Below are 24,422 nucleotides of genomic sequence, written 5' to 3' on the forward strand. Positions count from 1 at the left end.
GTGGGTCATTTTGAGAACCTGGTTATGCCTTTTGGTCTTACTAATGCTCCTGCATTTTTTCAGAATCTTATTAATGACATCCTTAGACCTTTGATCGGCAAAAATGTAGTTGTGTATTTGGATGACATTTTGATTTATTCGCCGGATCTGGAGTCTCATTGGCGGAGCGTACGTGAGGTATTACAGTTATTAATGGACAATTCGCTTTTTGCTAAGCTGGAGAAATGTGAGTTCGCTGTACAGAGAATTAGTTTTTTGGGTTACATTATCTCCAGCGAAGGTTTTGAGATGGACCCGGTTAAAGTTCAAGATGTACAGGAATGGCCTAGGCCTATTGGTTTGAAATCGATACAGAGGTTTTTGGGTTTCGCCAATTATTACAGAAAATTCATAAAAAAATTTTCTAGTATTGTCAAACCTCTGACCGATCTCACCAGGAAAGGTGCTGATGCGGTTCAGTGGTCTTCTGAGGCCATTGAAGCTTTTCTGTATCTCAAGGAGAGGTTCACCTCTGCTCCCATCCTTATGCAGCCTGATATGACTAAGCCGTTTTTGGTTGAGGTTGATGCTTCCTCTGTGGGGGTTGGCGCAGTATTGTCTCAGGATAACGGGGATGGATTACATCCCTGTGCCTTTTTTTCAAAAAAATTTTCGGAGACTGAACTGAATTACGATATTGGTAATCGGGAATTATTGGCTATTAAACTCGCATTTGAACACTGGCGCCACTTCTTGTAAGGTGCGGAATTTCCCATTCAGGTTCTTACGGATCATAAAAATCTGATATATCTTGATGCTGCCAAGCGCCTGAATGCCCGTCAGGCTAGGTGGGCACTGTTTTTCTCGCGGTTTAATTTCTCCGTTACTTACATCCCTGGTACTAAGAATGTTAAGGCGGATGCCTTGTCTCGTAGTTTTTCTCCCATAGTCGGTGCTGAGAAAGAGGAGAACATTTTATAAGAAGGTGTTGTGATAGCTGCTTTGGACTCCGTTTTGGAAGATGAGATTCTTAAAGCACAGGAGAATGCCCCATCTAACACTCCTCATGGGAGGTTGTTTGTGCCTGGGACCTTTAGGAGAGATTTGTTTGTTGAGTGTCACGAATCTCGGTTGGCAGGTCATCCCGGAATCTCTGAGACCAAGAGACTGGTGGGTCGCAGTTTTTGGTGGCCTGGATGGCAGAAGGAAGTCATTAAGTGGGTGCGTCAATGTACTATATGTGCTAGATCTAAGTCCTCACATACTCCTGCTGCGGGGTTGCTTTGTCCTTTGGAGGTTTCCAGTGCTCCTTGGACACATTTGGCTATGGACTTTATAACTGACCTTCCCCCCTCTGAGGGTTTTACTGTCATCTGGGTGGTCGTGGACCGTTTTAGCAAGATGTGTCACTTGGTTCCCTTCGTCAAACTGCCCTGCGCTAAAACTCTCGCTAAGGCCTTTGTCAAGGAAATTGTCAGACTTCATGGCGTTCCTACTGACATTGTTTCTCATAGGGGTCCTCAGTTCGTGGCTCGTTTTTGGCGTGCCTTTTGTGACAGGTTGGGAGTTCATTTGTCGTTCTCGTCCGGATATCATCCTGAATCTAATGGCCAGACAGAAAGGAAAAACCAGGATGTTGAGCAGTTCTTGCATTGTTTTGTGGCAGACAATCAAGAGGGGTGGTCTGAGTTTCTGCCACTTGCTGAATTTGTTCTGAACAATCATACATCTTCTTCTGCTGGTTGTTCGCCTTTTTTTTGTTGTTCTGGGAGACATCCGTCGTTTGGGTCGTTCTCCAAGTTGGGATCTGCCGTGCCTGAGGAGGAGAATTTTTCCGGTGATTTGGAGAGAGTTTGGACGGATGTGCGTGGTAATCTTCAGGAGGCCAACAGAAAATCTAAAGACTACTTTGATAGGAAACGACAGGAGGTTTTGTTCGCTGTTGGTGACATGGTCTGGTTGTCCTCTAGGAATCTGCGGTTGAGGATTCCTTCTAAGAAATTGGGTCCCAAGTTTGTAGGGCCCTTTAAGGTGCTTCAGGTTGTCAACCAATCTGCTGTTAGGTTGGAGGTTCCTACCTCCTGGAGAATTAATCCGGTATTTCATGTCTCTCTGTTAAAAAAAGCTGTTGTGTCGGATGGTGACGCCTCTGCCTCTGTTCCTCCGGTGGTGGAGGACGGGGAATATGAAATTTCTCGCATCCTTAACTCTAGACGGTATAGAGGTAGTTTGCAGTATCTTGTGGCCTGGAAAGGTTTCGGACCCGAGGATAACTCTTGGGTGAGGTCAGATGATTTTTCCGCGTCCAGACTTATCAGAGCGTTTCACAGGAGATTTCCTGATAAGCCTGGTCCTAGGGGATCCGGAGGATCCTCTTAGAAGGGGGGGTACTGTTAGAACCTTGCTCTTAGGTTTTTTCCTTTGCTGGTCACATGACCTTGTTGGCCTATTTAATCCTGCTCCGCCCTTCTGGCTTTGCTGGACTTCATTGTATAACTACTTTCTAGCTAGCCTGTGCTCTGTATCTATCTCTGTTAGTTTGCTTGGTCTACGGACCTCTATGTTCTATATATTTTGTTTGTTCGTCTGTCTGCTACTATTTCTGTTAGGAGGAGTCCCATTTTCCTCCCAGTCCTTAGTACTTGTAGGGATTCCTTCCCCACATCTATAGGTCTCCGTACAGACTAGCTTAGGACTTTAGCAGGTCTGATCGCAGGATCAGGTTCCCTGTTACATCGTAGGGATTCAGCTGAGTTCTATCGTAGGGACAGATCTCTCTTTCCTTAGCTCTGGTAGCAGAACATAACATAGTCGTTTTCAGCCAATTTTCTGAATTTTTTGAAAATTTCACTTTTTTGTGAAAATATCCACTAAATGAGGGAATAATATGTGTGAGGGTACCCCAGGAGAGTTCCAAATGTGTGTGGGTAGAATATATATCCCACGGGGATAAAATTGAAAAAAGGTGAAAACATTTTTTTTTTGGACTTAGTCATTTTTTCAGCGTTTATCAGACTTTCAGATAGGGGAAATATCAGTGAGCGTTCCGATTTCAGTTCCAGAGCGATTCGCCCGATGAGTCCTTCATATTTAGTCGTTTTCAGCCAATTTTCTGAATTTTTGAAAATTTCACTTTTTTGTGAAAATATCCACTAAATGAGGGAATAATATGTGTGAGGGTACCCCAGGAGAGTTCCAAATTTGTGTGGGTAGAATATATATCCCACGTGGGTAAAATTGAAAAAAAGTGAAAAAATTTTTTTTTTGGACTTAGTCACTTTTTCAGCGTTTATCAGACTTTCAGATAGGGAACTGTCAGTGAGCGTTCCGATTTCAGTTCCAGAGCGATTCGCCCGATGAGTCCTTCATATTTAGTCATTTTCAGCCAATTTTCTGAATTTTTGAAAATTTCACTTTTTTGTGAAAATATCCACTAAATGAGGGAATAATATGTGTGAGGGTACCCCAGGAGAGTTCCAAGTGTGTGTGGGTATAATATATATCCCACGGGGGTAAAATTGAAAAAAGTTGAAAAAAATTTTTTTTTAGACTTAGGGTCATTTTTCCGCCGTTTATCAGACTTTCAGATAGGGGAAATGTCAGTGAGCGTTCCGATTTCAGTTCCAGAGCGATTCGCCCGATGAGTCCTTCATATTTAGTCGTTTTCAGCCAATTTTCTGAATTTTTGAAAATTTCACTTTTTTGTGAAAATATCCACTAAAGGAGGGAATAATATGTGTGAGGGTACCCCAGGAGAGTTCCAAATTTGTGTGGGTAGAATATATATCCCACGTGGGTAAAATTGAAAAAAAGTGAAAAATTTTTTTTTTTGGACTTAGTCATTTTTTCAGCGTTTATCAGACTTTCAGATAGGGGAACTGTCAGTGAGCGTTCCGATTTCAGTTCCAGAGCGATTCGCCCGATGAGTCCTTCATATTTAGTCATTTTCAGCCAATTTTCTGAATTTTTGAAAATTTCACTTTTTTGTGAAAATATCCACTAAATGAGGGAATAATATGTGTGAGGGTACCCCAGGAGAGTTCCAAGTGTGTGTGGGTATAATATATATCCCACGGGGGTAAAATTGAAAAAAGTTGAAAAATTTTTTTTTAGACTTAGTCATTTTTCCGGCGTTTATCAGACTTTCAGATAGGGGAAATGTCATTGAGCGTTCCGATTTCAGTTCCAGAGCGATTCGCCCGATGAGTCCTTCATATTTAGTCGTTTTCAGCCAATTTTCTGAATTTTTGAAAATTTCACTTTTTTGTGAAAATATCCACTAAATGAGGGAATAATATGTGTGAGGGTACCCCAGGAGAGTTCCAAATTTGTGTGGGTAGAATATATATCCCACGTGGGTAAAATTGAAAAAAAGTGAAAAATTTTTTTTTTTGGACTTAGTCATTTTTTCAGTGTTTATCAGACTTTCAGATAGGGGAACTGTCAGTGAGCGTTCCGATTCCAGTTCCAGAGCGATTCGCCCGATGAGTCCTTCATATTTAGTCATTTTCAGCCAATTTTCTGAATTTTTGAAAATTTCACTTTTTTGTGAAAATATCCACTAAATGAGGGAATAATATGTGTGAGGGTACCCCAGGAGAGTTCCAAGTGTGTGTGGGTATAATATATATCCCACGGGGGTAAAATTGAAAAAAGTTGAAAAAAATTTTTTTTAGACTTAGGGTCATTTTTCCGGCGTTTATCAGACTTTCAGATAGGGGAAATGTCAGTGAGCGTTCCGATTTCAGTTCCAGAGCAATTCGCCCGATGAGTCCGTCATATTTAGTCGTTTTCAGCCAATTTTCTGAATTTTTGAAAATTTCACTTTTTTGTGAAAATATCCACTAAATGAGGGAATAATATGTGTGAGGGTACCCAAGGAGAGTTCCAAATTTGTGTGGGTAGAATATATATCCCACGTGGGTAAAATTGAAAAAAAGTGAAAATTTTTTTTTTTGGACTTAGTCATTTTTCCGGCGTTTATCAGACTTTCAGATAGGGGAAATGTCATTGAGCGTTCCGATTTCAGTTCCAGAGCGATTCGCCCGATGAGTCCTTCATATTTAGTCGTTTTCAGCCAATTTTCTGAATTTTTGAAAATGTCACTTTTTTGTGAAAATATCCACTAAATGAGGGAAAAATATGTGTGAGGGTACCCCAGGAGAGTTCCAAATGTGTGTGGGTAGAATATATATCCCACGGGGGTAAAATTGAAAAAAGGTGAAAAAAAAATTTTTTTAGACTTAGTCATTTTTCCAGCGTTTATCAGACTTTCAGATAGGGGAAATGTCAGTCAGCGTTCCGATTTCAGTTCCAGAGCTATTCGTCCAATGAGTCCTTCATATTTAGTCGTTTTCAACCAATTTTCTGAATTTTTGAAAATGTAACTTTTTTGTGAAAAAAAACACTAAATGAGGGAATAATATGTGTGAGGGTACCCCAGGAGAGTTCCAAGTGTGTGTTGGTAGAATATATATCCCACGGGGGTAAAATTGAAAAAAGTTGAAAAAAATTTTTTTTTAGACTTAGTCATTTTTTCAGCGTTTATCAGACTTTCAGATAGGGGAAATGTCAGTGAGCGTTCCGATTTCAGTTCCAGAGCGATTTCCCCGATGAGTCCATCATATTTAGTCGTTTTCAGCCAATTTTCTGAATTTTTGAAAATTTCACTTTTTTGTGAAAATATCCACTAAATGAGGGAATAATATGTGTGAGGGTACCTCAGGAGAGTTCCAAATGTGTGTGGGTAGAATATATATCCCACGGGGGTAAAATTGAAAAAAGGTGAAAAATTTTTTTTTTTGGACTGTCATTTTTTCAGCGTTTATCAGACTTTCAGATAGGGGAAATGTCAGTGAGCGTTCCGATTTCAGTTCCAGAGCGATTCGCCCGATGAGTCCTTCATATTTAGTAGTTTTCAGTCAATTTTCTGAATTTTTGAAAATTTCACTTTTTTGTGAAAATATCCACTAAATGAGGGAATAATATGTGTGAGGGTACCCCAGGAGAGTTCCAAATGTGTGTGGGTAGAATATATATCCCACGGGGGTAAAATTGAAAAAAGTTGAAAAAAAATTTTTTTTTGACTTAGTCATTTTTCCGGCATTTATCAGACTTTCAGATAGGGGAAATGTCAGTGAGCGTTCCGATTTCAGTTCCACAGCGATTTGCCCGATGAGTCCTTCATATTTAGTCGTTTTCAGCCAATTTTCTGAATTTTTGAAAATGTCACTTTTTTGTGAAAATATCCACTAAATGAGGGAATAATATGTGTGAAGGTACCCCAGGAGAGTTCCAAATGTGTGTGGGTAGAATATATATCCCACGGGGGTAAAATTGAAAAAAGGTGAAAAAATGTTTTTTTTGGACTTAGTCATTTTTTCAGCGTTTTTCAGACTTTCAGATAGTGGAAATGTCAGTGAGCGTTCCGATTTCAGTTCCAGAGCGATTCGCCTGATGCGTGCTTCATATTTAGTCGTTTTCAGCCAATTTTCTGAATTTTTGAAAATTTCACTTTTTTGTGAAAATATCCACTAAATGAGGGAATAATATGTGTGAGGGTACCCCAGGAGAGTTCCAAATGTGTGTGGGTAGAATATGTATCCCACGGGGGTAAAATTGAAAAAAGTTTAAAAAAAATTTTTTTTTGACTTAGTCATTTTTCCGGCGTTTATCAGACTTTCAGATAGGGGAAATGTCAGTGAGCGTTCCGATTTCAGTTCCAGAGCGATTCGCCCGATGAGTCCTTCATATTTAGTCGTTTTCAGCCAATTTTCTGAATTTTTGAAAATGTCACTTTTTTGTGAAAATATCCACTAAATGAGGGAATAATATGTGTGAAGGTACCCCAGGAGAGTTCCAAATGTGTGTGGGTAGAATATATATCCCACGGGGGTAAAATTGAAAAAAGGTGAAAAAATTTTTTTTTTTGGACTTAGTCATTTTTTCAGCGTTTTTCAGACTTTCAGATAGGGGAATTGTCAGTGAGCGTTCCGATTTCAGTTCCAGAGCGATTCGCCCGATGAGTCCTTCATATTTAGTCGTTTTCAGCCAATTTTCTGAATTTTTGAAAATTTCACTTTTTTTGTGAAAATATCCACTAAATGAGGGAATAATATGTGTGAGGGTACCCCAGGAGAGTTCCAAATGTGTGTGGGTAGAATATATATCCCACGGGGGTAAAATTGAAAAAAGGTGAAAAATTTTTTTTTTGGACTTAGTCATTTTTTCAGCGTTTATCAGACTTTCAGATAGGGGAAATGTCAGTGAGCACTCCGATTTCAGTTCCAGAGCGATTCGCCCGATGAGTCCTTCATATTTAGTCGTTTTCAGCCAATTTTCAGAATTTTTGAAAATTTCACTTTTTTGTGAAAATATCCACTAAATGAGGGAATAATATGTGTGAGGGTACCCCAGGAGAGTTCCAAATGTGTGTGGGTAGAATATATATCCCACGGGGTAAAATTGAAAAAAGGTGAAAACATTTTTTTTTTGGACTTAGTCATTTTTTCAGCGTTTATCAGACTTTCAAATAGGGGAAATATCAGTGAGCGTTCCGATTTCAGTTCCAGAGCAATTCACCCGATGAGTCCTTCATATTTAGTCGTTTTCAACCAATTTTCTGAATTTTTGAAAATTTCACTTTATTGTGAAAATATCCACTAAATGAGGGAATAATATGTGTGAGGGTACCCCAGGAGAGTTCCAAATTTGTGTGGGCAGAATATATATCCCACGGGGGTAAGGTTGAAAAAAAGTGAAAAATTTTTTTTTTTGGACTTAGTCATTTTTTCAGCGTTTATCAGACTTTCAGATAGGGGAAATGTCAGTGAGCGTTCCGATTTCAGTTCCAGAGCGATTCGCCCGATGAGTGCTTCATATTTAGTCGTTTTCAGCCAATTTTCTGAATTTTTGAAAATTTCACTTTTTTGTGAAAATATCCACTAAATGAGGGAATAATATGTGTGAGGGTACCCCAGGAGAGTTCCAAATGTGTGTGGGTAGAATATATATCCCACGGGGGTAAAATTGAAAAAAGTTAAAAAAAAATTTTTTTTAGACTTAGTCATTTTTCCGGCGTTTATCAAACTTTCAGATAGGGGAAATATCAGTGAGCGTTCCGATTTCAGTTCCAGAGCGAGTCGCCCGATGAGTCCTTCATATTTAGTCGTTTTCAGCCAATTTTCTGAATTTTTGAAAATGTCACTTTTTTGTGAAAATATCCACTAAATGAGGGAATAATATGTGTGAAGGTACCCCAGGAGAGTTCCAAATGTGTGTGGGTAGAATCTATATCCCACGGGGGTAAAATTGAAAAAAGGTGAAAAATTTTTTTTTTTGGACTTAGTCATTTTTTCAGCGTTTTTCAGACTTTGAGATAGTGGAAATGTCAGTGAGCATTCCGATATCAGTTCCAGAGCGATTCGCCCGATGAATCCTTCATATTTAGTCGTTTTCAGCCAATTTTCTGAATTTTTGAAAATTTCACTTTTTTGTGAAAATATCCACTAAATGAGGCAATAATATGTGTGAGGGTACCCCAGGAGAGTTCCAAATGTGTGTGGGTAGAATATATATCCCACGGGGGTAAAATTGAAAAAAGGTGGAAAAAAATTTTTTTTAGACTTAGTAATTTTTCCGGCGTTTATCAGACTTTCAGATAGGGGAAATGTCAGTGAGCATTCCGATTTCAGTTCCAGAGCGATTCGCCCGATGAGTCCTTCATATTTAGTCGTTTTCAGCCAATTTTCAGAATTTTTGAAAATTTCACTTTTTTGTGAAAATATCCACTAAATGAGGGAATAATATGTGTGAGGGTACCCCAGGAGAGTTCCAAATGTGTGTGGGTAGAATATATATTCCACGGGGGCAAAATTTAAAAAAGGTGAAAAAATTATTTTTTTGGACTTAGTCATTTTTTCAGCGTTTATCAGACTTTCAGATAGGGGAAATGTCAGTGAGTGTTCCGATTTCAGTTCCAGAGCGATTCGCCCGATGAATCCTTCATATTTAGTCGTTTTCAGCCAATTTTCAGAATTTTTGAAAATTTCACTTTTTTGTGAAAATATCCACTAAATGAGGGAATAATATGTGTGAGGGTACCCCAGGAGAGTTCCAAATGTGTGTGGGTAGAATATATATCGCACGGGGGTAAAATTGAAAAAAGGTGAAAAATTTTTTTTTTTGGACTTAGTCATTTTTTCAGCGTTTTTCAGATTTTCAGATAGTGGAAATGTCAGTGAGCGTTCCGATTTCAGTTCCAGAGCGATTCGCCCGATGAGTCCTTCATATTTAGTCGTTTTCAGCCAATTTTCTGAATTTTTGAAAATTTCACTTTTTTGTGAAAATATCCACTAAATGAGGCAATAATATGTGTGAGGGCACCCCAGGAGAGTTCCAAATGTGTGTGGGTAGAATCTATATCCCACGGGGTAAAATTGAAAAAAGGTGAAAACATTTTTTTTTTGGACTTAGTCATTTTTTCAGCGTTTATCAGACTTTCAGATAGGGGAAATATCAGTGAGCGTTCCGATTTCAGTTCCAGAGCAATTCACCCGATGAGTCCTTCATATTTAGTCGTTTTCAACCAATTTTCTGAATTTTTGAAAATTTCACTTTATTGTGAAAATATCCACTAAATGAGGGAATAATATGTGTGAAGGTACCCCAGGAGAGTTCCAAATGTTTGTGGGTAGAATATATATCCCACGGGGGTAAAATTGAAAAAAGGTGAAAAAATTTTTTTTTTGGACTGTCATTTTTTCAGCGTTTTTCAGACTTTCAGATAGTGGAAATGTCAGTGAGCATTCCGATTTCAGTTCCAGAACGATTCGCCCGATGAGTGCTTCATATTTAGTCGTTTTCAGCCAATTTTCTGAATTTTTGAAAATTTCACTTTTTTGTGAAAATATCCACTAAATGAGGGAATAATATGTGTGAGGGTACCCCAGGAGAGTTCCAAATGTGTGTGGGTAGAATATATATCCCACGGGGTAAAATTGAAAAAAGGTGAAAACATTTTTTTTTTGGACTTAGTCATTTTTTCAGCGTTTATCAGACTTTCAAATAGGGGAAATATCAGTGAGCGTTCCGATTTCAGTTCCAGAGCAATTCACCCGATGAGTCCTTCATATTTAGTCGTTTTCAACCAATTTTCTGAATTTTTGAAAATTTCACTTTATTGTGAAAATATCCACTAAATGAGGGAATAATATGTGTGAGGGTACCCCAGGAGAGTTCCAAATTTGTGTGGGCAGAATATATATCCCACGGGGGTAAGGTTGAAAAAAAGTGAAAAATTTTTTTTTTTGGACTTAGTCATTTTTTCAGCGTTTATCAGACTTTCAGATAGGGGAAATGTCAGTGAGCGTTCCGATTTCAGTTCCAGAGCGATTCGCCCGATGAGTGCTTCATATTTAGTCGTTTTCAGCCAATTTTCTGAATTTTTGAAAATTTCACTTTTTTGTGAAAATATCCACTAAATGAGGGAATAATATGTGTGAGGGTACCCCAGGAGAGTTCCAAATGTGTGTGGGTAGAATATATATCCCACGGGGGTAAAATTGAAAAAAGTTAAAAAAAAATTTTTTTTAGACTTAGTCATTTTTCCGGCGTTTATCAAACTTTCAGATAGGGGAAATATCAGTGAGCGTTCCGATTTCAGTTCCAGAGCGAGTCGCCCGATGAGTCCTTCATATTTAGTCGTTTTCAGCCAATTTTCTGAATTTTTGAAAATGTCACTTTTTTGTGAAAATATCCACTAAATGAGGGAATAATATGTGTGAAGGTACCCCAGGAGAGTTCCAAATGTGTGTGGGTAGAATCTATATCCCACGGGGGTAAAATTGAAAAAAGGTGAAAAATTTTTTTTTTTGGACTTAGTCATTTTTTCAGCGTTTTTCAGACTTTGAGATAGTGGAAATGTCAGTGAGCATTCCGATATCAGTTCCAGAGCGATTCGCCCGATGAATCCTTCATATTTAGTCGTTTTCAGCCAATTTTCTGAATTTTTGAAAATTTCACTTTTTTGTGAAAATATCCACTAAATGAGGCAATAATATGTGTGAGGGTACCCCAGGAGAGTTCCAAATGTGTGTGGGTAGAATATATATCCCACGGGGGTAAAATTGAAAAAAGGTGGAAAAAAATTTTTTTTAGACTTAGTAATTTTTCCGGCGTTTATCAGACTTTCAGATAGGGGAAATGTCAGTGAGCATTCCGATTTCAGTTCCAGAGCGATTCGCCCGATGAGTCCTTCATATTTAGTCGTTTTCAGCCATTTTTCAGAATTTTTGAAAATTTCACTTTTTTGTGAAAATATCCACTAAATGAGGGAATAATATGTGTGAGGGTACCCCAGGAGAGTTCCAAATGTGTGTGGGTAGAATATATATTCCACGGGGGCAAAATTTAAAAAAGGTGAAAAAATTATTTTTTTGGACTTAGTCATTTTTTCAGCGTTTATCAGACTTTCAGATAGGGGAAATGTCAGTGAGTGTTCCGATTTCAGTTCCAGAGCGATTCGCCCGATGAATCCTTCATATTTAGTCGTTTTCAGCCAATTTTCAGAATTTTTGAAAATTTCACTTTTTTGTGAAAATATCCACTAAATGAGGGAATAATATGTGTGAGGGTACCCCAGGAGAGTTCCAAATGTGTGTGGGTAGAATATATATCCCACGGGGGTAAAATTGAAAAAAGGTGAAAAATTTTTTTTTTTGGACTTAGTCATTTTTTCAGCGTTTTTCAGATTTTCAGATAGTGGAAATGTCAGTGAGCGTTCCGATTTCAGTTCCAGAGCGATTCGCCCGATGAGTCCTTCATATTTAGTCGTTTTCAGCCAATTTTCTGAATTTTTGAAAATTTCACTTTTTTGTGAAAATATCCACTAAATGAGGCAATAATATGTGTGAGGGCACCCCAGGAGAGTTCCAAATGTGTGTGGGTAGAATCTATATCCCACGGGGTAAAATTGAAAAAAGGTGAAAACATTTTTTTTTTGGACTTAGTCATTTTTTCAGCGTTTATCAGACTTTCAGATAGGGGAAATATCAGTGAGCGTTCCGATTTCAGTTCCAGAGCAATTCACCCGATGAGTCCTTCATATTTAGTCGTTTTCAACCAATTTTCTGAATTTTTGAAAATTTCACTTTATTGTGAAAATATCCACTAAATGAGGGAATAATATGTGTGAAGGTACCCCAGGAGAGTTCCAAATGTTTGTGGGTAGAATATATATCCCACGGGGGTAAAATTGAAAAAAGGTGAAAAAATTTTTTTTTTGGACTGTCATTTTTTCAGCGTTTTTCAGACTTTCAGATAGTGGAAATGTCAGTGAGCATTCCGATTTCAGTTCCAGAACGATTCGCCCGATGAGTGCTTCATATTTAGTCGTTTTCAGCCAATTTTCTGAATTTTTGAAAATTTCACTTTTTTGTGAAAATATCCACTAAATGAGGGAATAATATGTGTGAGGGTACCCCAGGAGAGTTCCAAATGTGTGTGGGTAGAATATATATCCCACGGGGGTAAAATTGAAAAAAGTTGAAAAAAAATTTTTTTTAGACTTAGTCATTTTTCCGGCGTTTATCAAACTTTCAGATAGGGGAAATATCAGTGAGCGTTCCGATTTCAGTTCCAGAGCGAGTCGCCCGATGAGTCCTTCATATTTAGTCGTTTTCAGCCAATTTTCTGAATTTTTGAAAATGTCACTTTTTTGTGAAAATATCCACTAAATGAGGGAATAATATGTGTGAAGGTACCCCAGGAGAGTTCCAAATGTGTGTGGGTAGAATATATATCCCACGGGGGTAAAATTGAAAAAAGGTGAAAAAAAAATTTTTTTAGACTTAGTCATTTTTCCGGCGTTTATCAGACTTTCCGATAGGGGAAATGTCAGTGAGCATTCCGATTTCAGTTCCAGAGCGATTCGCCCGATGAGTCCTTCATATTTAGTCGTTTTCAGCCAATTTTCAGAATTTTTGAAAATTTCACTTTTTTGTGAAAGTATCCACTAAATGAGGGAATAATATGTGTGAGGGTACTCCAGGAGAGTTCCAAATGTGTGTGGGTAGAATATATATCCCACGGGGGTAAAATTGAAAAAAGTTGAAAAAAAATTTTTTTTAGACTTAGTCATTTTTCCGGCGTTTATCAAACTTTCAGATAGGGGAAATATCAGTGAGCGTTCCGATTTCAGTTCCAGAGCGAGTCGCCCGATGAGTCCTTCATATTTAGTCGTTTTCAGCCAATTTTCTGAATTTTTGAAAATGTCACTTTTTTGTGAAAATATCCACTAAATGAGGGAATAATATGTGTGAAGGTACCCCAGGAGAGTTCCAAATGTGTGTGGGTAGAATATATATCCCACGGGGGTAAAATTGAAAAAAGGTGAAAAAAAAATTTTTTTAGACTTAGTCATTTTTCCGGCGTTTATCAGACTTTCCGATAGGGGAAATGTCAGTGAGCATTCCGATTTCAGTTCCAGAGCGATTCGCCCGATGAGTCCTTCATATTTAGTCGTTTTCAGCCAATTTTCAGAATTTTTGAAAATTTCACTTTTTTGTGAAAGTATCCACTAAATGAGGGAATAATATGTGTGAGGGTACTCCAGGAGAGTTCCAAATGTGTGTGGGTAGAATATATATCCCACGGGGGTAAAATTGAAAAAAGGTGAAAAAAAAATTTTTTTAGACTTAGTCATTTTTCCGGCGTTTATCAGACTTTCAGATAGGGGAAATGTCAGTGAGCGTTCCGATTTCAGTTCCAGAGCGAGTCGCCCGATGAGTCCTTCATATTTAGTCGTTTTCAGCCAATTTTCTGAATTTTTGAAAATGTCACTTTTTTGTGAAAATATCCACTAAATGAGGGAATAATATGTGTGAAGGTACCCCAGGAGAGTTCCAAATGTGTGTGGGTAGAATCTATATCCCACGGGGGTAAAATTGAAAAAAGGTGAAAAATTTTTTTTTTTTGGACTTAGTCTTTTTTTCAGCGTTTTTCAGACTTTCAGATAGTGGAAATGTCAGTGAGCGTTCCGATTTCAGTTCCAGAGCGATTCGCCCGATGAGTCCTTCATATTTAGTCGTTTTCAGCCAATTTTCTGAATTTTTGAAAATTTCACTTTTTTGTGAAAATATCCACTAAATGAGGCAATAATATGTGTGAGGGTACCCCAGGAGAGTTCCAAATGTGTGTGGGTAGAATATATATCCCACGGGGGTAAAATTGAAAAAAGGTGGAAAAAATTTTTTTTTAGACTTAGTAATTTTTCCGGCGTTTATCAGACTTTCAGATAGGGGAAATGTCAGTGAGCATTCCGATTTCAGTTCCAGAGCGATTCGCCCGATGAGTCCTTCATATTTAGTCGTTTTCAGCCAATTTTCTGAATTTTTGAAAATTTCACTTTTTTGTGAAAATATCCACTAAATGAGGGAATAATATGTGTGAGGGTACCCCAGGAGAGTTCCAAATGTGTGTGGGTAGAATATATATCTCACAGGGGTAAAATTGAAAAAAGGTGAAAACATTTTTTTTTTGGACTTAGTCATTTTTTCAGCGTTTATCAGACTTTCAGATAGGGGAAATATCAGTGAGCATTCCGATTTCAGTTCCAGAGCAATTCGCCCGATGAGTCCTTCATATTTAGTCGTTTTCAACCAATTTTCTGAATTTTTGAAAATTTCACTTTTTTGTGAAAATATCCACTAAATGAGGGAATAATATGTGTGAGGGTACCCCAGGAGAGTTTCAAATTTGTGTGGGCAGAATATATATCCCACGGGGGTAAAGTTGAAAAAAAGTGAAAAATTTTTTTTTTTGGACTTAGTCATTTTTTCAGCGTTTATCAGACTTTCAGATAGGGGAAATGTCAGTGAGCGTTCCGATTTCAGTTCCAGAGCGATTCGCCCGATGAGTCCTTCATATTTAGTCGTTTTCAGCCAATTTTCTGAATTTTTGAAAATGTCACTTTTTTGTGAAAATATCCACTAAATGAGGGAATAATATGTGTGAAGGTACCCCAGGAGAGTTCCAAATGTGTGTGGGTAGAATATATATCCCACGGGGGTAAAATTGAAAAAAGGTGAAAAAATTTTTTTTTTGGACTGTCATTTTTTCAGCGTTTTTCAGACTTTCAGATAGTGGAAATGTCAGTGAGCGTTCCGATTTCAGTTCCAGAGCGAATCGCCCGATGAGTGCTTCATATTTAGTCGTTTTCAGCCAATTTTCTGAAATTTTGAAAATTTCACTTTTTTGTGAAAATATCCACTAAATGAGGGAATAATATGTGTGAGGGTACCCCAGGAGAGTTCCAAATGTGTGTGGGTAGAATATATATTCCACGGGGGCAAATTTGAAAAAAGGTGAAAAAATTATTTTTTTGGACTTATTCATTTTTTCAGCGTTTATCAGACTTTCAGATAGGGGAAATGTCAGTGAGTGTTCCGATTTCAGTTCCAGAACGATTCGCCCGATGAATACTTCATATTTAGTCGTTTTCAGCCAATTTTCAGAATTTTTGAAAATTTCACTTTTTGGGAAAATATCCACTAAATGAGGGAATAATATGTGTGAGGGTACCCCAGGAGAGTTCCAAATGTGTGTGGGTAGAATATATATCCCACGGGGGCAAAATTGAAAAAAGGTGAAAAAATTATTTTTTTGGACTTAGTCATTTTTTCAGCGTTTATCAGACTTTCAGATAGGGGAAATGTCAGTGAGTGTTCCGATTTCAGTTCCAGAGCGATTCGCCCGATGAATCCTTCATATTTAGTCGTTTTCAGCCAATTTTCTGAATTTTTGAAAATTTCACTTTTTTGTGAAAATATCCACTAAATGAGGGAATAATATGTGTGAGGGTACCCCAGGAGAGTTCCAAATGTGTGTGGGTAGAATATATATCCCACGGGGGTAAAATTGAAAAAAGGTGAAAAAATTTTTTTTTTGGACTTAGTCAATTTTTCAGCGTTTATCAGACTTTCAGATAGGGGAAATGTCAGTGAGCGTTCCGATTTCAGTACCAGAGCGATTCGCCCGATGAGTCCATCATATTTAATCGTTTTCAGCCAATTTTCAGAATTTTTGAAAATTTCACTTTTTTGTGACAATATCCACTAAATGAGGGAATAATATGTGTGAGGGTACTCCAGGAGAGTTCCAAATGTGTGTTTGTTTAGAATATATATCCCACGGGGGTAAAATTGAAAAAAGGTGAAAAAAATTTTTTTTTGGACTTAGTCATTTTTTCAGCGTTTATCAGACTTTCAGATAGGGGAAATGTCAGTGAGTGTCCGATTTCAGTTCCAGAGCGATTCGCCCGATGAATCCTTCATATTTAGTCGTTTTCAGCCAATTTTCAGAATTTTTTAAAATTTCACTTTTTTGTGAAAATATCCACTAAATGAGGGAATAATATGTGTGAGGGTACCCCAGGAGAGTTCCAAATGTGTGTGGGTAGAATATATATCCCACGGGGGTAAAATTGAAAAAAGGTGAAAAAAATTTTTTTTTGGACTTAGTCAATTTTTCAGCGTTTATCAGACTTTCAGATAGGGGAAATGTCAGTGAGCGTTCCGATTTCAGTTCCAGAGCGATTCGCCCGATGAGTCCATCATATTTAATCGTTTTCAGCCAATTTTCAGAATTTTTGAAAATTTCACTTTTTTGTGAAAATATCCACTAAATGAGGGAATAATATGTGTGAGGGTACTCCAGGAGAGTTCCAAATGTGTGTTTGGTTAGAATATATATCCCACGGGGGTAAAATTGAAAAAAGGTGAAAAAAATTTTTTTTTGGACTTAGTCAATTTTTCAGCGTTTATCAGACTTTCAGATAGGGGAAATGTCAGTGAGCATTCCGATTTCAGTTCCAGAGCAATTCGCCCGATGAGTCCATCATATTTAATCGTTTTCAGCCAATTTTCAGAATTTTTGAAAATTTCACTTTTTTGTGAAAATATCCACTAAATGAGGGAATAATATGTGTGAGGGTACTCCAGGAGAGTTCCAAATGTGTGTTTGGTTAGAATATATATCCCACGGGGGTAAAATTGAAAAAAGGTGAAAAAAATTTTTTTTTGGACTTAGTCATTTTTTCAGCATTTATCAGACTTTCAGATAGGGGAAATGTCAGTGAGTGTCCGATTTCAGTTCCAGAGCGATTCGCCCGATGAATCCTTCATATTTAGTCGTTTTCAGCCAATTTTCTGAATTTTTGAAAATTTCACTTTTTTGTGAAAATATCCACTAAATGAGGGAATAATATGTGTGAGGGTACCCCAGGAGAGTTCCAAATGTGTGTGGGTAGAATATATATCCCACGGGGGTAAAATTGAAAAAAGGTGAAAAAAAATTTTTTTGGACTTAGTCATTTTTCCAGCGTTTATCAGACTTTCAGATAGGGGAAATGACAGTGAGCGTTCCGATTTCAGTTCCAGAGCGATTCGCCCAATGAGTCCTTCATATTTAGTCGTTTTCAGCCAATTTTCAGAATATTTGAAAATTTCACTTTTTTGTGAAAATATCCACTAAATGAGGGAATAATATGTGTGAGGGTACCCCAGGAGAGTTCCAAATGTGTGTGGGTAGAATATATATCCCACGGGGGTAAAATTGAAAAAAGTTTAAAAAAATTTTTTTTTAGACTTAGTCATTTTTCCAGCGTTTATCAGACTTTCAGATAGGGGAAATGTCAGTGAGTGTTCCGATTTCAGTTCCAGAGCGATTTGCCCAATGAGTCCTTCATATTTAGTCGTTTTCAGCCAATTTTCAGAATTTTTTAAAATTTCACTTTTTTGTGAAAATATCCACTAAATGAGGGAATAATATGTGTGAGGGTACCCCAGGAGAGTTCCAAATGTGTGTGGGTAGAATATATATCCCACGGGGGTAAAATTGAAAAAAATGAAAAAAATTTTTTTTGGACTTAGTCATTTCTTCAGCGTTTATCAGACTTTCAGATAGGGGAAATGTCAGTGAGCGTTCCGATTTCAGTTCCAGAGCGATTCGCCCGATGAGTCCTTCATATTTAGTCGTTTTCAGCCAATTTTCAGAATTTTTGAAAATTTCACTTTTTTGTGAAAGTATCCACTAAATGAGGGAATAATATGTGTGAGGGTACCCCAGGAGAGTTCCAAATGTGTGTGGGTAGAATATATATCCCACGGGGGTAAAATTGAAAAAAGGTGAAAAAAATTTTTTTTTGGACTTAGTCAATTTTTCAGCGTTTATCAGACTTTCAGATAGGGGAAATGTCAGTGAGCGTTCCGATTTCAGTTCCAGAGCGATTCGCCCGATGAGTCCATCATATTTAATCGTTTTCAGCCAATTTTCAGAATTTTTGAAAATTTCACTTTTTTGTGAAAATATCCACTAAATGAGGGAATAATATGTGTGAGGGTACCCCAGGAGAGTTCCAAATGTGTGTGGGTAGAATATATATTCCACGGGGGTAAAATTGAAAAAAGGTGAAAAAATTTTTTTTTTGGACTTAGTCAATTTTTCAGCGTTTATCAGACTTTGAGATAGGGGAAATGTTAGTGAGCATTCCGATTTCAGTTCCAGAGCGATTCGCCCGATGAGTCCATCATATTTAATCGTTTTCAGCCAATTTTCAGAATTTTTGAAAATTTCACTTTTTTGTGAAAATATCCACTAAATGAGGGAATAATATGTGTGAGGGTACTCCAGGAGAGTTCCAAATGTGTGTTTGGTTAGAATATATATCCCACGGGGGTAAAATTGAAAAAAGGTGAAAAAAATTTTTTTTTTGGACTTAGTCATTTTTTCAGCGTTTATCAGACTTTCAGATAGGGGAAATGTCAGTGAGTGTTCCGATTTCAGTTCCAGAGCGATTCGCCCGATGAGTCCTTCATATTTAGTCGTTTTCAGCCAATTTTCAGAATTTTTGAAAATTTCACTTTTTTGTGAAAATATCCACTAAATGAGGGAATAATATGTGTGAGGGTACCCCAGGAGAGTTCCAAATGTGTGTGGGTAGAATATATATCCCACGGGGGTAAAATTGAAAAAAGGTGAAAAAAATTTTTTTTTGGACTTAGTCAATTTTTCAGCGTTTATCAGACTTTCAGATAGGGGAAATGTCAGTGAGCGTTCCGATTTCAGTTCCAGAGCGATTCGCCCGATGAGTCCATCATATTTAATCGTTTTCAGCCAATTTTCAGAATTTTTGAAAATTTCACTTTTTTGTGAAAATATCCACTAAATGAGGGAATAATATGTGTGAGGGTACCCCAGGAGAGTTCCAAATGTGTGTGGGTAGAATATATATTCCAAGGGGGTAAAATTGAAAAAAGGTGAAAAAATTATTTTTTTGGACTTAGTCATTTTTTGAGCGTTTATCAGACTTTCAGATAGGGGAAATGTCAGTGAGTGTTCCGATTTCAGTTCCAGAGCGATTCGCCCGATGAGTCCTTCATATTTAGTCGTTTTCAGCCAATTTTCAGAATTTTTGAAAATTTCACTTTTTTGTGAAAATATCCACTAAATGAGGGAATAATATGTGTGAGGGTACTACAGGAGAGTTCCAAATGTGTGTTTGGTTAGAATATATATCCCACGGGGTAAAATTGAAAAAAGGTGAAAAAAATTTTTTTTTGGACTTAGTCATTTTTTCAGCGTTTATCAGACTTTCAGATAGGGGAAATGTCAGTGAGTGTTCCGATTTCAGTTCCAGAGCGATTCGCCCGATGAATCCTTCATATTTAGTCGTTTTCAGCCAATTTTCAGAATATTTGAAAATTTCACTTTTTTGTGAAAATATCCACTAAATGAGTGAATAATATGTGTGAGGGTACCCCAGGAGAGTTCCAAATGTGTGTGGGTAGAATATATATCCCACGGGGGTAAAATTGAAAAAATTTAAAAAAAATTTTTTTTTAGACTTAGTCATTTTTCCGGCGTTTATCAGACTTTCAGATAGGGGAAATGTCAGTGAGCGTTCCGATTTCAGTTCCAGAGCGATTCGCCCGATGAGTCCTTCATATTTAGTCGTTTTCAGCCAATTTTCTGAATTTTTGAAAATTTCACTTTTTTTTGAAAATATCCACTAAATGAGGGAATAATATGTGTGAGGGTACACCAGGAGAGTTCCAAATGTGTGTGGGTAGAATATATATCCCACGGGGGTAAAATTGAAAAAAGGTGAAAAAAATTTTTTTTGGACTTAGTCATTTTTTCAGCGTTTATCAGACTTTCAGATAGGGGAAATGTCAGTGAGCGTTCCGATTTCAGTTCCAGAGCGATTTGCCCGATGAGTCCTTCATATTTAGTCGTTTTCAGCCAATTTTCTGAATTTTTGAAAATTTCACTTTTTTGTGAAAATATCCACTAAATGAGGGAATAATATGTGTGAGGGTACCCCAGGAGAGTTCCAAATGTGTGTGGGTAGAATATATATCCCACGGGGGTAAAATTGAAAAAAGGTGAAAAAATTTTTTTTTGGACTTAGTCATTTTTACAGCGTTTATCAGACTTTCAGATAGGGGAAATGACAGTGAGCATTCCGATTTCAGTTCCAGAGCGATTCGCCCAATGAGTCCTTCATACTTAGTCGTTTTCAGCCAATTTTGTGAATTTTTGAAAATTTCACTTTTTTGTGAAAATATCCACTAAATGAGGGAATAATATGTGTGAGGGTACCCCAGGAGAGTTCCAAATGTGTGTGGGTAGAATATATATCCCACGGGGGTAAAATTGAAAAAAGGTGAAAAAAAATTTTTTTGGACTTAGTCATTTTTTCAGCGTTTATCAGACTTTCAGATAGGGGAAATGTCAGTGAGTGTTCCGATTTCAGTTCCAGAGCGATTCGCCCGATGAGTCCTTCATATTTAGTCGTTTTCAGCCAATTTTCAGAATTTTTGAAAATTTCACTTTTTTGTGAAAATATCCACTAAATGAGGGAATAATATGTGTGAGGGTACCCCAGGAGAGTTCCAAATGTGTGTGGGTAGAATATATATTCCACGGAGGTAAAATTGAAAAAAGGTGAAAAAATTATTTTTTTGGACTTAGTCATTTTTTGAGCGTTTATCAGACTTTCAGATAGGGGAAATGTCAGTGAGCGTTCCCATTTCAGTTCCAGAGCGATTCGCCCGATGAATCCTTCATATTTAGTCGTTTTCAGCCAATTTTCTGAATTTTTGAAAATTTCACTTTTTTGTGAAAATATCCACTAAATGAGGGAATAATATGTGTGAGGGTTCCCCAGGAGAGTTTCAAATGTGTGTGGGTAGAATATATATCCCACGGGGGTAAAATTGAAAAAAGGTGAAAAAAAATTTTTTTGGACTTAGTCATTTTTTGAGCGTTTATCAGACTTTCAGATAGGGGAAATGTCAGTGAGTGTTCCGATTTCAGTTCCAGAGCGATTCGCCCGATGAGTCCTTCATATTTAGTCGTTTTCAGCCAATTTTCAGAATTTTTGAAAATTTCACTTTTTTGTGAAAATATCCACTAAATGAGGGAATAATATGTGTGAGGGTACTACAGGAGAGTTCCAAATGTGTGTTTGGTTAGAATATATATCCCACGGGGTAAAATTGAAAAAAGGTGAAAAAAATTTTTTTTTGGACTTAGTCATTTTTTCAGCGTTTATCAGACTTTCAGATAGGGGAAATGTCAGTGAGTGTTCCGATTTCAGTTCCAGAGCGATTCGCCCGATGAATCCTTCATATTTAGTCGTTTTCAGCCAATTTTCAGAATATTTGAAAATTTCACTTTTTTGTGAAAATATCCACTAAATGAGTGAATAATATGTGTGAGGGTACCCCAGGAGAGTTCCAAATGTGTGTGGGTAGAATATATATCCCACGGGGGTAAAATTGAAAAAATTTAAAAAAAATTTTTTTTTAGACTTAGTCATTTTTCCGGCGTTTATCAGACTTTCAGATAGGGGAAATGTCAGTGAGCGTTCCGATTTCAGTTCCAGAGCGATTCGCCCGATGAGTCCTTCATATTTAGTCGTTTTCAGCCAATTTTCTGAATTTTTGAAAATTTCACTTTTTTTGAAAATATCCACTAAATGAGGGAATAATATGTGTGAGGGTACACCAGGAGAGTTCCAAATGTGTGTGGGTAGAATATATATCCCACGGGGGTAAAATTGAAAAAAGTTTAAAAAAATTTTTTTTTAGACTTAGTCATTTTTCCAGCGTTTATCAGACTTTCAGATAGGGGAAATGTCAGTGAGTGTTCCGATTTCAGTTCCAGAGCGATTTGCCCAATGAGTCCTTCATATTTAGTCGTTTTCAGCCAATTTTCAGAATTTTTTAAAATTTCACTTTTTTGTGAAAATATCCACTAAATGAGGGAATAATATGTGTGAGGGTACCCCAGGAGAGTTCCAAATGTGTGTGGGTAGAATATATATCCCACGGGGGTAAAATTGAAAAAAATGAAAAAAATTTTTTTTGGACTTAGTCATTTCTTCAGCGTTTATCAGACTTTCAGATAGGGGAAATGTCAGTGAGCGTTCCGATTTCAGTTCCAGAGCGATTCGCCCGATGAGTCCTTCATATTTAGTCGTTTTCAGCCAATTTTCAGAATTTTTGAAAATTTCACTTTTTTGTGAAAGTATCCACTAAATGAGGGAATAATATGTGTGAGGGTACCCCAGGAGAGTTCCAAATGTGTGTGGGTAGAATATATATCCCACGGGGGTAAAATTGAAAAAAGGTGAAAAAAATTTTTTTTTGGACTTAGTCAATTTTTCAGCGTTTATCAGACTTTCAGATAGGGGAAATGTCAGTGAGCGTTCCGATTTCAGTTCCAGAGCGATTCGCCCGATGAGTCCATCATATTTAATCGTTTTCAGCCAATTTTCAGAATTTTTGAAAATTTCACTTTTTTGTGAAAATATCCACTAAATGAGGGAATAATATGTGTGAGGGTACCCCAGGAGAGTTCCAAATGTGTGTGGGTAGAATATATATTCCACGGGGGTAAAATTGAAAAAAGGTGAAAAAATTTTTTTTTTGGACTTAGTCAATTTTTCAGCGTTTATCAGACTTTGAGATAGGGGAAATGTTAGTGAGCATTCCGATTTCAGTTCCAGAGCGATTCGCCCGATGAGTCCATCATATTTAATCGTTTTCAGCCAATTTTCAGAATTTTTGAAAATTTCACTTTTTTGTGAAAATATCCACTAAATGAGGGAATAATATGTGTGAGGGTACTCCAGGAGAGTTCCAAATGTGTGTTTGGTTAGAATATATATCCCACGGGGGTAAAATTGAAAAAAGGTGAAAAAAATTTTTTTTTTGGACTTAGTCATTTTTTCAGCGTTTATCAGACTTTCAGATAGGGGAAATGTCAGTGAGTGTTCCGATTTCAGTTCCAGAGCGATTCGCCCGATGAGTCCTTCATATTTAGTCGTTTTCAGCCAATTTTCAGAATTTTTGAAAATTTCACTTTTTTGTGAAAATATCCACTAAATGAGGGAATAATATGTGTGAGGGTACCCCAGGAGAGTTCCAAATGTGTGTGGGTAGAATATATATCCCACGGGGGTAAAATTGAAAAAAGGTGAAAAAAATTTTTTTTTGGACTTAGTCAATTTTTCAGCGTTTATCAGACTTTCAGATAGGGGAAATGTCAGTGAGCGTTCCGATTTCAGTTCCAGAGCGATTCGCCCGATGAGTCCATCATATTTAATCGTTTTCAGCCAATTTTCAGAATTTTTGAAAATTTCACTTTTTTGTGAAAATATCCACTAAATGAGGGAATAATATGTGTGAGGGTACCCCAGGAGAGTTCCAAATGTGTGTGGGTAGAATATATATTCCAAGGGGGTAAAATTGAAAAAAGGTGAAAAAATTATTTTTTTGGACTTAGTCATTTTTTGAGCGTTTATCAGACTTTCAGATAGGGGAAATGTCAGTGAGTGTTCCGATTTCAGTTCCAGAGCGATTCGCCCGATGAGTCCTTCATATTTAGTCGTTTTCAGCCAATTTTCAGAATTTTTGAAAATTTCACTTTTTTGTGAAAATATCCACTAAATGAGGGAATAATATGTGTGAGGGTACTACAGGAGAGTTCCAAATGTGTGTTTGGTTAGAATATATATCCCACGGGGTAAAATTGAAAAAAGGTGAAAAAAATTTTTTTTTGGACTTAGTCATTTTTTCAGCGTTTATCAGACTTTCAGATAGGGGAAATGTCAGTGAGTGTTCCGATTTCAGTTCCAGAGCGATTCGCCCGATGAATCCTTCATATTTAGTCGTTTTCAGCCAATTTTCAGAATATTTGAAAATTTCACTTTTTTGTGAAAATATCCACTAAATGAGTGAATAATATGTGTGAGGGTACCCCAGGAGAGTTCCAAATGTGTGTGGGTAGAATATATATCCCACGGGGGTAAAATTGAAAAAATTTAAAAAAAATTTTTTTTTAGACTTAGTCATTTTTCCGGCGTTTATCAGACTTTC

This window comes from Phyllobates terribilis, unplaced genomic scaffold (genome assembly GCF_046119375.1).
Source record: "Phyllobates terribilis strain yellow unplaced genomic scaffold, ASM4611937v1 Scaffold_41__1_contigs__length_11206878, whole genome shotgun sequence".
Classification (NCBI taxonomy): Eukaryota; Metazoa; Chordata; class Amphibia; order Anura; family Dendrobatidae; genus Phyllobates; species Phyllobates terribilis.